The sequence below is a fragment of the Palaemon carinicauda genome, chromosome 38 (genome assembly GCF_036898095.1).
Source record: "Palaemon carinicauda isolate YSFRI2023 chromosome 38, ASM3689809v2, whole genome shotgun sequence".
Lineage (NCBI taxonomy): Eukaryota > Metazoa > Arthropoda > Malacostraca > Decapoda > Palaemonidae > Palaemon > Palaemon carinicauda.
The window spans coordinates 26627285-26638945 of NC_090762.1; the positions used below are offsets into that span (position 1 = coordinate 26627285).

Consider the following 11661-nt stretch of genomic DNA (forward strand, 5'->3'; position numbering starts at 1 on the left):
TTCACTGAGGGACTTCATGAAATTACTAAAATATCTAGGTTTTTTGTGTATTTACTGGAAAAATTATTCTTAAATTTGGTATGATAATAGATATGTTAGAATGTTATGGTGACGTGTAATTTGGTGGTGAGGTGGTGACATGTTACGTATGGTGACAGGTCACGTATGGTGACACGTCACCGGTGAACCAAGGAGGTAGTTAAATACTGGACGGTAGAGCGTGCTGAATCAGTCTCTTGGTGACATGTCACTAGTGAACTGAGGAGGTAGCTAAATAATGTTACGGTAGAGTGTGCAGAATCAGTCTATTAGTGACGTGTCACGTATGGTGATATGTCACTGGTGAACCGAGCTGGTAGTTGAATACAGGACGGTATATTGGGCTGAGTCAGTCTCTTGGTGACATGTCACTGGTGAACCGAGGAGATAGTTAAATATTGGTACGGTAGAGTGTGCTGAATCAGTCTATTGGTGACGTGTCACGTACGGTGATACGTCACCGGTGAACCGAGAAGGTAGTTAAGTACGGGACGGTAGATCGTGCTGAGTCAGTCTATTGGTGACCTGCCACATATGGTGATACGTTACCGGTGAACCGAGGAGGTAGTTAAATACAAGACGGTAGATTTTGCTGAATCAATCTATTGGTGATGTCACTTGTGAACTGAGGAGTTAGTTAAACAATGGTACGGTAGAGTGTGCTGAATCAGTCTATTGGTGACGTGTTACTCATGGTGATACGTCACCGGTGAACTGAGGTGGTAGTTAATACGAGATGGTAGATCGTGCTGAATCAGTCTATTGGTGATGTGTCACATGTGGTGATACGTCACTGGTGAACCGAGGAGGTAGTTAAATACGGGACGGTAGATCGTGCTAAATCAGTCTATTGGGGACGTGTCACTGGTGAACTGAGGAGGTAGTTAAATAATGTTAAGGTAAAATGTACTGAATCCGTCTATTGGTGACGTGTCACATATATTGATACGTCACAGGGAAACCGAGGAAGTAGTTAAATAGGGGTTGGTACATAGTGCTGAATCATTCTATTGGTGATGTCACTTGTGAACTGAGGGGATAGTTAAATACTGGTACGGTAGAGTGTGCTGACTCAGTCTATTGGTGACGAGTCACGCATGGTGATACGTCACCGGTGAACTGAGGTGGTAATTAAATATGGGACGGTGCTGAATCAGTCTATTGGTGATGTGTCACTTGTGGTGATACGTCGTTGATGAACCGAGCAGGTAGTTAAATACGGGATGGTAGATCATGCTGAATCAGTCTATTGGTGATGTGTCACTGGTGAACTGGGGAGGTAGTTAAATAATGTTACGTAGAGTGTGCTGAGTCAGTCTATTGGTGACGTGTCACGCTTGGTGATACGTCACCAGTGAACCGAGGAGGTAGTTGAATACGAGATAGTAGGTTAAGTTGAATCAGTCTCTTGGTGACATGTCACTAGTGAACCGAGGAGGTAATTAACTACTGGGATGGTAGAGTTTCCTGAATCAGTCTATTGGTGACATGTCACATATGAAGATGCATCACAGGTAAACCGAGGAGATAGTTAAATACGAGAAGGTAGATCATGCTGAATCTTTCTACTGGTGACGTGTCACTGGTGAACCGAGGAGGTAATTAAATACTGGGATGGTAGAGGGTGCAGAATCAGTCTATTATTGACGTGTCATGGTGACATGTCACTGGTTAATCGAGAATGGTAGAGCGTGCTAGCATAGGTTAGGTTAGGACAGTGTCAGACGAACAGGTGTAAGTGTTTTATAGCAAAAAAGACCTAATACTGTAGTAGGTGTTACATTAGTCTGACTTTTGAAAATAAGAATTAGCTTTAATGTGCTACCTATGCAAATTTAATATGAACAAGACTGTTTAGGTGTGTTTTGATGCATATTATAAATTGATCATAGAAACTTCGCATTCACAATCCGTTTATGTATGTTTACAAAATTCTCATGTTATTATATTACATTCTACTTGATTTTATACATTATTTTTATGAATAATGATTTATGAATAAAATTTCAAAGAAATCTCCTGTTGTTCATCAGGCATTTCATAAAATAACTGTGGTATTGTTTCAGTAAACACACGAAATCCCCAGATATTTTAGTAATTTCCTGAAGTCCATAAGTGAAGCTGTAGTTTCACGAATTCCGTGAAAGTTTTAGAGATTTCTTGAAATAACCAGTCTCACAATCTTACTGTATATATATATATATATATATATATATATATATATATATATATATATATATATATATATATATATATATATATATATATATATATACAGTACATGTACCATACAAATGAGTATATTTATATGTATGCATATGTGTAAACGGACATATGTATGCATATATGTATATACGGACATATGTATGTATATATATATATATATATATATATATATATATATATATATATATATATATATATATATATATATATATATGGACATAGGTATATATGTGTTATATGCATTTGTGTAAATATGTATATATATATATATATATATATATATATATATATATATATATATATATATATATATATACGGACATATGTATGTATGTATATATATACATATATATATATATATATATATATATATATATATATATATATATATATATATATATATATGGATATAGGTATATATGTGTTATATGCATTTGTGTAAATATATATATATATATATATATATATATATATATATATATATATATATATATATATATATATATAGGATATATTTTATATATTCTCATTAAAGTGCTGAAGCACTTGGGACATCAACTATTGCTATAAATTTCTGTTAAGTTTTCATACTGGTGTGAACCCATGTACAAAAGCAGGGGAGTCAAATATGATGACTTCATACTGATAAGGAAAGGACTGGTTGGATATCTGGTAAAACGTAAAGAGTAATATCAGTTATTTTTATTATACGTAAGTTTTACAAAGGAGAATTGCTAATAATGAGTAAATTAATCAAGTATATGCTTAGATATCTTTATATAACATGGCCTATTAACATATGAGAAGGACGCTCCAAAATCAAACCATTGTTCCCCACTCTTGTGTAGAGCCATTGTCTAGGTACCATGGTCTTCGACTGTCATGGGGTAATGTTCTCTTGCTTGAGGGTACACTCTGGCACACTATTATATCTTATATTCTTTAGTTCCTCTAATTTTTTTTATTTATTTCTTTTTTTTCTCTTTTTTTATGGTTTGTTGGGCAGGCTTAATAGGAGGGCCGTGGTTGCCTGGCGCTTTATCAACAAGTTGTCTTTTCCTTATCTGTTTATCTTTTTTTTTTTTTTAAACCATCCTCACTGTCCTCCCTTCAGTTGAAGTGATTATTATGGAGGGTATTTCGCCTTGCATTGTGTATCGGCTCCGCCATGTTGACCGGTTTTTCAGACTTTTTATTTATAGTCAATGGGTTTTATCAATCACTATATTTCTGTACGTATTGTTTTTGTTACCATTATTGTTCATTTAGTTTCCAAGTATGAAGTATGTTTTTTATTGCAATTAATCCTCATGCGATCTGGAGACATTTAGAGAAATCTTGAACCAGTACGTCCCAGACTTTACAGGTGCGTCCAGACAGTATTATATTCTTGTATGCCTAGAAACTTTGGTTTGTAATGAGAGGCACTCATTTGAGCTACTTATAACTGGTTGTAAGAAGGCAATAATTTTGAAAGGCGTTGCCATTTATAGGGCCAGGGGAATGGCAATATATATTAGGACTGAGCACCCTGCTTCTCATAAGTCCAGCTATGAATGGGGATGCCATGAGATTTAGGTAATAAAAGTTTGTGGCAGGCATAACAACTTCTATTTGTGTTCAATGCACCGGAATCCAGGCAGGGTTGTTTCTATCTTCGACTGTCTCCTTACCATTATGGCTAAGATTATAGAAGAGCGGTTAAGTGCTTTGGACTTTGCCTCTGAATTAAGCTGTGAGCAAATTATAAGTGAAGATACTCACAGTTCTAATAACTGCTTTGACCTCTTATACACCGACTCTCTTGGCACTATATCAAGTAAAGTTGGTTCTTCAGTGGGAATATCTAATCATGCCTTGATTTCATTAGTAGTGAAGACTGAGTAGTCTGTCCCTGATATATCATACTCGTGTAAGGTTTATATAAAAATTCAAACAGACTGGATTGGAATTTTGATTAATTTTTTTGGCTTGAATTGGTCACAAGTGTATAATAGTGTTAATCCTTTCTTTCCTTTGAGTGAGATTCTAGTCATCATAATCAATAGGGGCATCCCTTCTCGTGTGCCATGGTACTGAGTGAGAGACAAACCATGGCTCAATGATGATTGTAGATGTGCTTATTTGTAGAAGCAGGAGGCCTATTATCTTTGGAAGGGTAACAGATCAGATCTGACCTGGAATAACTATACTCACCTGAGCGGTTTTGTTTAGAGAGTTTATGCTTCAATTGAAAAGGAATACAATTTAACCATAAAATAAACCCCTTTCTGGTACAACCCAGGAACATTAGTGGTGGTCTACCCTTAAATATGTACTCTTTGGTGTAGATGCAACAGTTCTTCATCCTTTTCCTAAACTAGATGGCGCTGTCACTCACTGTCTAAAGGAAAATGCAACCCTTTTGGCTGATGTGTTTGACAGTAATCAGAGTAATGAGAAACTCTATCTTCGTCATTCCCGTTTTACTGAGGCTAAACTAACTAGTTCAGCTTTTTGATCTCGTGAAATTATAGCTCTTTGGATCTCGATGCTTCTGGAGGGTTAGACCCAAATGGTATTTTTCCTTTGTTTTTCATAAAGACTGCAGAGTTCATAGCTCCAAAGTTATGTGTTATTTTGCACAAGTTAAAAGAAGAGGACTTTTTAGCTTTGTTGGAAAATTGGTATTGTTAGTCCCCATGTAAATGTGTTTGTGGTAACTCGAGTTCAACTAAATACTGTCCAATTTCCATAACTCCGATAATATCTACAGTTTTTGAAAGTCTTTTGTCATAATGTATAAAAAGATTTGCTATAGGTTATTATATGTTTTCTAGTTTGCAATTTGGCTTTTGTAAAGGCCTTGGAGGATGTGATGCCCTTCTTACAATCTCCAGTACTGTACAGAAATACCTTGATTGTGGCAGGAAGTTCGTATGAATGGCCTTGATTTTAGTGCTGCCTTTGACCGTGTTAATCAGGAGGCCCTTAAATTTTCAAATAATAGATGCCAAAGAGCACCATAGTGAGTATAGGAATGTGATATATGATGTTCTTGAGGTTAGTGTTCTTGGTCCATTACTTTTCATACTATATACATATGAAATTTGGTTTGGTCTAGAAAACAAGCTCGTTGCACATGGAGATGAATATACTCTCTTTTCATCAATTCCATCTGAATGTAGATCTGAGGTTGCTGAATCCATGAGATCTTGCTAAAATTAGTGTATGGGGCAAATTATTAACAAAACTTAAAGTATGATTGTAAGTAGGTCCTTACCATCTGGACCTCAACATTGATAATGTTTATTCAACTCTGTATGACTTAATATTTTAGTTATGATTCTCGACAGCAAGTTTACTTTTGAGATACACGTTTGGTCGGCTTCTTTTTCAATTTCACTAAAAAATTGACTTAATGAGAAAATCTAGTAAGATTTTCGATGATCAATCTATTCTGAAGAAGTGTTTTTACCATATAATAATCTATGGCACCATCATTCAATGAGTTCGTTATGCATGTTGCTTAAGATTTTTCCTAATTCTGATGGAAAAAAAGAAAGTAAAGCAGCATAATGCAGTATGTATTATACAGCCAACACAATGACAAGAACATGAAAGAACAACATATTCAAAATATGATTCATACACGAAGTCATAAAGGAAGAAAGTGTAAGAAAAAGATGAAGCTTGGCTTGACTGCCAAGATGTTATATCACAACAAAATTTACTAATTATCAGCTAAAAGAATGTAAGTATTATCGTCAAGACATTTTGTTACACCATTTCAAGATAAGGTAAATTGAATTAATTTCTATTTTTGCTAGATTTCAGTGCATTTTAGCTGATTTTAAAAAGGTTTATCTGTAGCGGTATAATTTTCGAATGTAACAAGTCCTAGCAATGTGTTAATAATCCTGGTCAGCCAGAGGTCTTTCTCTATTTTGATCCCTTGTGATGAAACAAGTCACCTAATTTTGAAGAGGAATTTATACTGTATTTCTACAAAAAGATATCCACCCATCCAAATGGTCTGAAGGATAGTATCTACCAAGCCAATACCTTGAATTTGATGAACAATGCTATTGATATATAGATTTTGATAGCTTTGGAAAGTGTTGAGGAAAGTGTTGCAAAAGATTCATAACCCTTTTCATGAGCTGTCCAGCAGTATCGTCACACATGTACTTCTTGTTATAACAGAGGCTCTATGGAGAATGTCCCCTGAATGTGAATATATGATGCACCATCAAGTATGGTGTTTTAATCAAACCATTTATAGCTGCTATACTTATTAACTCAAAGTGATCTCCTTCACCTTTTAAAATCTTCGTTATATCTCTTGAATTTGCCAAACAGTAGTCTTGAACCAAAGGCGGGTTACCTTTGCAGTATTCATCATATGATATCTGTGGCATGGTCATTTGCCGCACAACGTACTGTTCCAAAACTTCTCCTGGTGTTATCTCTTTTGTAAGCTTACCGTGGAGCATGTGAGTGTATTTTCAGAAGTGATTTCGAACATTTGAAGGAGAGTTAACCTCATGTGTATATTGCCTTTTGTGAAGACCAACTATTGGGAGTTTGTAACGTCTTTTGTAGCGACGCAGGCCCATAGATAGATTGATACTTATTTGGTGGGATTCTTCATCAACTCCAGCATCCCTCACCATTTCCACTAAAGCTGTGTTAACGAGGGCTTCAAATCCACTGTTGAAAGTCACTCCAGCATTTTTACAGTAAGCATAAAACTCTTGTAATATCTGATTGTCTACATATTGGTTAATTTTTGGTCTTCACTTCCTAGTGGTGGATAGGCTTTGAACGGAATTGGTGTGTTGTCACAGGCTAAGATCTCGTCTTTTAGTTCTCGAAGTTTATCATGATCATCTTTGCGTTGTCTCATAATCTTTGTATGAAGTTCCTGAATAACTGCATCAAAAACATACACAGCAGATGGTTGGTTGTCAACGGGTAGACCAGCAATAACGTCAATTAGTATTTCAACTAATATCCGAGTACCTGTTACCCCTGTGTAGCGATCTGCAAATGCATGGTGGTTAAACATTATGAAATCATACTGATATGGAAAAGCTTCTTTGACCTCTGGCAAAACAAAAGAAGATTTATCAGGAGCTCTAAGAAGACGTACTATCCACAAAGGAGGTTCTCCATATTCTATGGGATCATTGAAGAAGCCGTAAGTTACATCTGAAGAGGAAACTCCTTCCAGTACCTGTCATAGAAATAGTCACTTAGAAAAAAGTATTTAAGAACAAGTGAAATTTATCATATGGGATGTTAAAAGCAAGTTATAATATTGGTTGATTTATTTTCATCTAGAATTGTCAAGGGTGCATCAGCTTTCATATTTTTGGTCTTTGTAACGAATTGAATATAGAAAGGGATTCAAGGATTTTGCATTTATTAAAGTGCATTTCTAAGTGGTATATAGAAGATTTCAAAATTTATTTCATATAACCTGTAACTTGAAACTTTCCATCAAGGTATAGGTTTCTTATTTGATATTGGTTTACCATCCAATATATACATGCACAATCATAATTAAAAAAGTACGGAAAGTAAGATTTTTACTGTATTTTACTTTATGTTAGTCGCTAATTTTCATTGTTCCTACTTACCTCAAAATTTATTCCTGGGTTGGGATCACATACCCAAAACTGGTTATCTCTCTTCTTCATGCAATAGCGGAAACAAGGGACTTTCAAATCATAATTATAGCTTAAGAAGTTTTAATACCAGCCTTATGCTTGTTGATTTATATTTAGTTTTACAGCTCATTATTCAACATACTTTACGTATGCAGCTGTAAGGTCTACACAGTCTGCCCAATAATTTATTTCTCAAATCCATTATCTTGCATTCATATGATTAATATGTGATGCATAACCGTGATATTGGTCTGTAACTTTTGGGAGGCAAAGGATCTTTACCTAGTTTTAGCAGTGCTACTTCTTAGGCTCTTCTCCATATAATTGGTGGTCGATAGGATGTTGCACATTTATTGAATAGTGCAAGAAGCCATTCTTGTGTCCCCTCACCAAAGTGTAGGATCATCTCTACTGTAATTTCCCTCCTAATGAGAGAATGCCTTGACGAAGTCATCGTACTTCAACTAGGATTATCATGTCTGTGTTGGAGCATTGTGACGGGCAAGAGGGCTCTTGGAATTTCAGGAAACTGCCCCCCTAGTTTGAATCTAAATTTCTCTCCTTAATTTTCTCCTTAAAAATACTTCAACCTACTAATTTTATAAACTTTCATCGTTTCGCTTTCCTAACTTTATGAAGAATATTTCCCTTATATTTATATATATATATTTTTATTATTTGTTCATTTATTCTATATTTAGTTTGTTAAATGGAGTAGATATTTCCACATTCGTTAGTACTACTTGCTTAGATGACTGGGAGAAAGGATCATGGTTAGGAGGTATATGTAATAGTATTGGATGATCTCAGCCATTCCGATGATGGTTTGGACCTTTTTTGGCGGAACTATTCTCAGGGGTTGGGTCATCAAAATCCGGGTGAATCCAATCCTGAAGGCAGGACTCTCAGGTTCTGGCCGTAAGCCCATCATTACAGATACAGGGAGGATAATTCCATGGTTTCCTTGGTATTAGTTCTAACAGGCGGGTTTACTTTACATCGGTTTTGGTGCTATCCTACAGTTAGGGTATGGAGTGACTATCTAGTAAGTATACTCTCGCTGTGCTGATGGTGGAAAATGCAAATTTCCTCTCTAACGTAAGATACTTTACTAATATTCTCAAGCAGAGAAACCAACTAAATAACCACCCTCCAACAAAAATTCCACCCTTGACTATGGACCCTTTTAAAAATGATGCCCCATCCCCTGGATATGCTGATCCCCCACCCCGCCACTGTCGATGACCTCTTGCAATTCTACCGAAGAAAATTCAGTTGACGACTTAGGAACTATCTTTCAAATATTCGCAAATCAAGTAATTTGGGCAACACAAGGAAACTGAGAATCCTATTTGTTACTGAAACTGCATTAGGGACAGATTATGATGTGCTGTATAAAGCATTCAATATTATGGATTAATCAACGAAATTCTAATGAGGTTTGGAAATGTCAAAGGGGATTCATGGATATCCTAGGATAATCATGATGAAGCATTTAAAGCAATCCATAATGTTTTGAATATTTTTTAAAAGTGGTACCTAAACATCGATAGGCATACAGAACTGCAGATTGGATCAATACAAAACCACCAATGTGGCTTCTTGCTCATTCTAAAGGTAGTAGAGAAAATTATTTTAAGATTTTCAAATTTCTCCAGAAGAAAGTAAGAACCATCGCACCTGGAGAAATATCTCGGTTTGGAAATAATAGTTATCTTATACTTGCCAAACCAAACACACGATCAATTATGATATCAAATTTAAAGACAAATAACAATGATGTAAAGCTTGATGTCAAACCCCATCTAAACATTAGGCATGGGAGGGGAGTAATTTTCAGTGGAGATTTGTTTGAATTTTCGGAAGAGGAGATACTGGCCATGTATCTATTAATAGTATGGAAAGAACATAAAGTACCTGGAACATCAGTGATCGTCCTTACTTATCAGGATGCTGATGTGTCTTTCTGTATTGGCATCTAAATTGAAAGGATTAAAGTTCGACCTTTGAAACAGAAGCCACTGCAATGTTTTAATTGTTTTAGATATGGGCATCCTCCTAAAGTTTGCAAAAATGGAAAAATGTGTAGCACTTTCACCAAACTTGAAATGGAGAATATACACTTGACACCAGGTGTTTAAACTGCAATTTGAATCATAAATCTACTGATAAGAGCTGCCAGGCATATAAGTTAGCAGAGGCTGCCCCCAATAAATCCAGTATTGAACATGTATGTTTGGGGCATGCCAAGAGACTTGAATAAATCCACAAGCTACGCCAAGGCATTGAAAATGGGAGGAAAAAAGCTGCAGGAGACAGTCAACCCTCTTATTACTGGTAGTAGTTCCTAAAAAGAAATGTCATCTGATAACGTGCTGCATGATAGGGCAAGAATATGGCCTCCTAAGGTTTTGCCCACTCCCATTAAACCTTTGTCCCCCATTACAAAAGATAGTACTAACCTCTCTCATGCTTTCTCCTTGCCTGATTTGCTGGAGGTTTCACTTAAAACAGAGTTATGAGATGCACCTGTAGTGGGGAACATGCCGAAACCTGATAAATCACCACCTCTTAATCAGGAAAGAGACAGACATCCATCTCTCTCACCCCCTTCCCTTAAAAACATCAAAGTTATGACATCTAATAGATATAATGATTTGTCGTTATATTCCAGATCAGCAAGAAAACAACTTGAATCAATAAAAAATTCAAGTTGAAGTCCACGATCCCCCTTAATAATTATGTCAAAAGAACATGAAAAACGCAAATGTAAAACCTAACTTATCAAGACCCTCTCTTTAGAAGCCCACAGGAAGTATTGTTAAATTTAAAACTGTCAATGGGCTAACCTCATCCAAGATGGCTTTCAGAAGAAAAACTGTAGTTTTTTCTTCCATTTTGCAATGTAATTGTCACGATTTAAGGGCCAAATATGAAGAACTTTAGCTTCTTATTCATGAGCATTCCCCCATAGTTGTATTTCTACAGGAGAGCAAGCTTAATAATAATGCTCCTTGTCCTTGCGAATATATTAGCTATAGGACACCATATGATCAATGAGCAGGGAACCATGGTTTAGTCTTATATACGTTCATCGAGATGTTCCCCAAATACCTTTTTCTATTTGTACACCTATGCAGGCAGTCATTTTACTAATAGATAGCGATGAAATACACAATTTGCTCTCTTTCCTTGCATTCAAATGATATCATTTTGTGTGATAATTTTGTTTAGGTGATTCGAGAACTCAATCAACCTTTTTTCTCACTGGGAGATTTGAATGGTAGACATCCTTTATAGGGTGATGTTTTAGCAAACGCAAGGTTCTTTTGATAATTAGAATAAATGTTTCCAACAACCACCATTGAAATAGGGAAAATGAATCTAAAAAGAAACTCCTGGAAAAACACAACACGTTTATTCGCAAACTTATAAAGAAAATCAATGTTACTAATCCGTTTACTTTAACTGACGAATCAAATCAATCAAAATTGTAATTTTTCAGTGGCCACTTTCTTCTTTGTAAGGGTAGAAGAGACTCTTTAGCTATGGTTAGCAGCTCTTCTAGAAGGACACTCCAAAATCAAACCACTGTTCTCTAGTTTTGGGTAGTGCCGTAGCCTCTGTACCATGGTCTTCCACTGTTTTGGGTTGGTGTTCTCTTGCTTGAGGATAAACTTGGGCACATTATTCTATCTTATTTCTCCTGCTCTTGTTTTGTCAAAGTTTTTATAGTTTATAC

The 11661-nt window shown here is 35.8% G+C and overlaps 1 pseudogene; it reads right to left on the reverse strand.

Moving 5' to 3' along the window:
• Positions 1 to 6329: 6329 nt before the first annotated feature.
• Positions 6330 to 7949, reverse strand: LOC137630274 (uncharacterized; annotated as a pseudogene).
• Positions 7950 to 11661: the final 3712 nt, after the last annotated feature.